Raw genomic sequence first — 5,891 nt, 5'->3', positions numbered from 1 at the left:
GCCTTGGCTTCTGTTGGTCATGATCTTGTGGTTGCCTTTGGCTATCTAGTTATCTCTGGTGTTAGCTGGTCTTGCTGTCTCTAACTTCTCTCTCCTTCAGACCTGTGTTTCTGTACTCATGGAATTCCTTTTCTCTCCAATGCCCTGCATACAGCTGGTTCTCCTGGAAGTATCAGGAGATTGGGTCTTTCCTGTGGCAAACCTGTCCGAAGTCTACCACATTGGAATGAAAGGGGCAGGCAGTGGTGGAGGAGGAGGGAGGGGTAGAAGTGATGGAAGGGGAGTGGTAACCTGGAGGGAAAGCAGGTTTTAGTGGTTGCTGGGTAGTGAGTCCCTGTCAGTGGCTCTGGGCCTCCAGAGGTGGGGGTGGTACTTACCAAATGCCCTTCATGCTGCTGGTTCTCTAGAAAGTATCAGGAAATGGGGCCTCCCCTGTGTCAGAACTGGCAGAGGTCTACCACATAGGAATGATCAGGGCAGGTGGTGGAGGGGGAGGATGGAGGGGTAGAAGGGACATACTCTCTAACTTTTTAATATAGTACATAGAACAATAGGTCTTTACAAGTTGCTCCAATATGCCCAAACCTTGAACAAACTTATTTTACTGATTGTTGTCAGATAAAATTTTCTTCCAAAAAAAACTGGATGGGCTAACATTAGCTAATCAATGCCCTGATAAGGTGATATATCAGAGCTATGTGTCTTGATGATAATTACTTTTATAAAATTCTCCAGTTACACATGTATATATGGATTAGAAAATGTAACTTTTATTTATAACGAATGCAGTATTCTAGTCAACTTTTTTGTGTGTATTTTAAGAAAGAGTTTCTGTTTCTATCTATCCTGGAACTCAATCTGTAGACCAGGCTGGCCTTGAATTCAAGGCCTTGATCTTGCTACCTCTTCTGCCTTCTGAGTCCTGTAATTAAAGTCATTTACCACCATGCATAGACATGATCAACTTTTCATAGTTTCATACCTTCCAGTGTTCAAACATGCTCTGACCCTGTCATTCTGACAAGTGAAAGAATAAGCATTAACTTGTGTCACCTATGGTGCTTCTGTCAAATGTTCCTTTTAACTTAAAATTTCCATCACCTACACAAGGAAGCAAAAATATGCAAGTACAGGTAAAGAAACTGAAGCAACTGTAGTCTCATAACTAGATGTTGAGTTCAGATTTCAATTCATGTCAGGCTTAACCAACCTCCAACCACAGGCCTCACAAAAGAGTTTCCCACTGCTCTCCAAGGCAGGGCCAAAAACACTCATACCTACCTCTGCTTTATGCACACTCTGTTTTAAATGATTCTCTCAGGGCATGTTAGTTTGAACTGCATCAGTTCCCTGGTGGGGGTAGTAGGCCATTAGAAGGTTTTTGCTCTAGTTTTAAGCATACTAATATATATAATACATATTGAGTTTGGCATTCTCATAAATGTAGATGTTATCATCACAGACAGTTGCTGTGGAAGAGATACATTGTTATTTAAAAGTCACGAGAAGAAACATGAGTGCCCAGGGAGTGGCTGGACTGTGCATCGCTCTGCTTGCACTGCAGAAGGATGGATCAATAACGTTCTTTTAGTAGGCGCTTGACCTCATTCATCTGCAGAAAGCTCTCCTGTGGTCAGTGGGCTACCCTCACCTCCAAGCACCACAGTGAATTCTGGAGGCCACGCTCATCTGAGGAGAAACTTTCAGAATCTTCTCCCTGTGGAAGCACACAGGACATACTATGCCTTCAGTACCATGCCAGATAGTACCGGTTCAGTACTGTCTGCCTGTGAAGCTCTTTAGGAGTTCAATTCCTGGAGGTTTATAGCTGCAGGAGTGTAATATCAGGCTCCCATGATAGCTGTTCTTCCATATGAGTCACATTATCTGGACAATGTTCTGCACTTATCTGCTTTTATACTTTTATACTATACTTTTATACTTATCTACTTTAAGGAGTTTTGAACCCTCTGAAATCCACTTTGTCAGGAACCTTCCATTTGGCTATTCTACCTCCCCTTTCTAAACCAAAGACTGAGACAGGTACCACAGACCTTTCTTTAGCCTGGCCTTCTACCATGCAGGTAGAGAAGGTGAAGGAAATTAGCCAGCTACCAGGGTTCTCAGCTATTCTCCTATTACCCATGGCCTTTGCTATTTTTCCTGTTACCCAGTTGCCATGGAAACTCTGAGAAGCATCTGCGGTCACTCCAGTGTCTTTGTTACACCTGTTTTCTTTTTTCATTATTTTCTTTAAGTAACTGACTGGCCTTGACTTAATCTAGTCTCCAATTTTTTGTTGGCTTCTCCTTTATACATTCATATATGTTAAAGACCATCTTTGACATCAAGCACAAGGTGATGCCTGGTGTACAGTCCGTGATTGTTCTCTCAGAAGGTTTTTCTCTGAGGGAACAATGATTGATTCTCTAGGGGCAGTGAAATACTCCTAAGGCCAGTGACAAATTCTCTGAGGCCAGCAAAAAAAAATGTGGGAAAGAATCACACACACACACACACACACACACACACGCACACGCACACGCACACACACACACACACACAGAGAAAGAGAGAGAGAGAGAGAGAGAGAGAGAGAGAGAGAGAGAGAGAGAGAGAGAGAGAGAAATGAACCAAACTTTAACAAGCTCCAACTATTTTATATGTACACATATACATACATTTGGTGGAAGGAACAAACCTCCAATAACTTTACATTTTCTCCCACAGCTCATATAACCCAGCAAAATCTTCCCAGCAGTATAGAAATCACAAAGTGACTTCATTTTATTTTTCTTCTAGTGGATTATTATAAAAAACCAGTATGTTTCCCAATACCTTTACATGAGAAACATTTAATGTATTACAGGTGAAAAAAAAACCACTAAATTATTCCCAAGAACTCACATACATTTGTAACTAAGCACCTTGTTATAGATTAACAATAGATAAGCAAATAAGGCAATTTTATCAGACAGTTTATATTTACTGGCAGGCTGCAATTTGTAGTTACAAAGAAAAGATCCATTATTTTATTATTTATCTTAAAAAGTAGTCTTATAAAAAAGTCTTAAAAGTATCATAAATCTAAATTTTTATATAAAAAACAACCAGTCATTTTTACTTTAAATCTGCAGGGTACACATCTACTCATCAGCAATTCGTGTTCAATCCTATCAGGAAGCTGAAGGCAAAAAGAGTATAAGAAATTAATCATCACCTTGGTCACTCACCCAGCATTAGCAAGAGAGTCACTGTCAGCTAGTGGTGGTCGGGCAGCTATTCTTGTTCCTTGACCTTAAAAAAAAAAAAACAAACAAACCCATAGCTCAACTATTAAGAATGTGACTTTCTCAACTTCAAATTGTTTCCTAAGATTTTCTTTTTCTTTCTTTTTAATATCCCCAAAGCAGCATTTATTTACTCTTTTAAGCCTACAACATTTATTTTAGCAGTCTGGCATTTCATAACCACCCATCATGATTGACACAGGTTGACATGGTGCTGTTAGGGTGCATAAGACCATAACCAAAGAGTTACAAAAATAAATCCATGATTCTTAATCACAATCAAAAAAAAGTTGCACTTATCAAAAACTTCTGATGCATCACATTGAAAAGAAGTTGTGTGTACATTCTAATTTAAAGAAGCACAGTCAGGGCTGCTGAAAGCACATGAGAAAGTTTACAAAGCTGATGGCGAAGGAACAAGCTGTTGCTGTGTCGGTTTCTATTAGCTGAAGAAAGGGGTGAGAGGGTCAAATTCATATTTGCATGCACAAGATGTACTACTTAACACAACACTATCAGCTTGTTTTAAATAGCAGCTATAGCCCATGCTGGCTAATTCTCCTTTCTACATTCAGTTACCATCACCTGGATTTGCTATAGATCAACAGATATAATTAAATGCCTCATCCAGAACACATTTCTGTGGACAATTCAAAAAGACTCAAAGCAGCCATCAGTCCAGCAAATGCCCATGAGGGTTTGTCTGAAATTGCTTCCCCAGGGACAGAGGGCAGATCTGATTAGCTGTGCTGCCAATACAGATAGGTTTAGCTCTAGATATAGTGATTGTGGCAAGGAAGAATTGGTTATAATGGGGGTGGTGGGTGAAGGAGGGTCCATGGATCTGAATGGTCTTCAGTGGCCTTCTACTTCTTCATCCTGCTGGTTGCTCATTCAGATGGTGAGGTTGTCTTGTAGCAACTGCATGATGAGAGTGGAGTCCTTATGGGAGTCCTCGTTTAATGTGTCCAGCTCAGCTACAATATCGTCAAAGGCTTGTGTGGTTAAGAGGCAGGGCTGCTCTGGTGCATTCCGGATCTCATAGTAGAACACAGAAAAACTGAGGGCCAGGCCAAGCTGGTTGGGGTGTGTTGGCTGCATGTGCTCTTTGCTGTTTTCAAAGGCTTCCTTATTCAAGGCCTCAGAAACTTGAACCACACTGTTTTTCTTCTCACCAGAAGTCACCTCTACCAGGTAGCAGTAAATATTCCTCTTTATTTTCAGGTATAACACCTTGCTGAAAATCATCTTGATAAGGAGCTTGTCAAGCAGAGCCAAGACATCATTAGAAACTGTCTCCAGTTCCTTCTCAATCTTCTCGTGGTAAACTTAACTTTCACAACTTCTTATTCCCACCTGCCATGATTTTCTGTTCAGTGATACTAATAACCCTCTAAGAAGATCGCCTGGGACCAGTCACATTCTTGTAGGCCACAGAGAAGAAATTTCATTCTTCATTAGATCGCGGTTCATTCAGCTCTGTCACCGCCTTGACTGTGGAGGCCATATTGTCATTGTAGGTTCCACCTGCTCTGCCAGTTGTGCTCCCTGTCGCAGCTGCTCTGGTCCCCCATGGTGCTCCTAACTTGTCCTTGCTTCTCATGCCCACAACCTTCCCTACGGCTTTCTTTTCTCTTTCTTTCTTTCTTTCTTTCTTTCTTTCTTTCTTTCTTTCTTTCTTTCTTTCTTTCTTTCTTTCTTTCTTTCTTTCTTTCTTTCTTTCTTTCTTTCTTTCTTTCTTTCTTTCTTTCTTTCTTTCTTTCTGCATTAGTCCAGTGTTTATTGCTGTGGTAAAATGATAAAGGAAAAACACTTTAAAGGAGTGTTTTTATCTTGGACAAATGTTTCAAAAGTTTTTTTTTTTTTCATGATAGCATTTTTTATTAGATATTTTCTTTATTTACATTTCAAATGTTATCCCATTTCCTGGTTTCCCCTCTGAAAATGCCCTATTACATACCCCTTCCCCCTGTTTCTATGAGGGTGTTTCCCCCCCTCCCCACTCCTGCTTCCCTGCCCTGTCATTTCCCTACACTGGGGCATCAAGCCTTCACAGGACCAAGGATGTCTTCTCCCATTGATGTCCAACAAGGCCATCCTCTGCTACATATGTGGCTGGAGCCATGGGTCCCTTCATTTGTACTCTTTGGTTGGTGGTTTAGTCCCTGGGAGCTCTGAGAGATCTGGCTCATTCATATTGTTGTTCTTCCTATGGGGTTGCAAACCCTTTCAGCTCCTTCAGTCCTTTCTCTAACTTGTCCACTGGGGACCCCGTGATCAGTCCAGTGGTTGGCTGTGAGCATCAGACTCTGTATTTGTCAGGCTCTGGCAGAGCCTCTCAGGAGACAGCTACATCATGCTCCTGTCAGCAAGCACTTTGTGTCTGGGTTTGGTATCCATATATGGGATGGATACCCAGGTGGGGATTTTCTACATCAGAGCTGCTAACAAAAAACATCATAACCCAACTTTACTAACAATCTACATCTCCAAATGTAAGGATGGTGTTCATTGCTAATCATCTACATCTCTAAGTTATTTGCAAGGGTAGAGATTTAATCATTAATCTTTTCCAGTAGCAATGCTTGAAAAAGATCAAGC

General features: G+C 41.0%; 1 pseudogene; it reads right to left on the bottom strand.

Moving 5' to 3' along the window:
- Positions 1–4,184: 4,184 nt before the first annotated feature.
- LOC127679797 (14-3-3 protein eta-like) lies at positions 4,185–4,829 on the bottom strand (annotated as a pseudogene).
- Between the last annotated feature and the right edge of the window lie 1,062 nt (positions 4,830–5,891).

The sequence above is a fragment of the Apodemus sylvaticus genome, chromosome 3, assembly GCF_947179515.1.
Source record: "Apodemus sylvaticus chromosome 3, mApoSyl1.1, whole genome shotgun sequence".
NCBI lineage: Eukaryota > Metazoa > Chordata > Mammalia > Rodentia > Muridae > Apodemus > Apodemus sylvaticus.
This window is presented reverse-complemented; position numbering and strand designations above follow the sequence as displayed.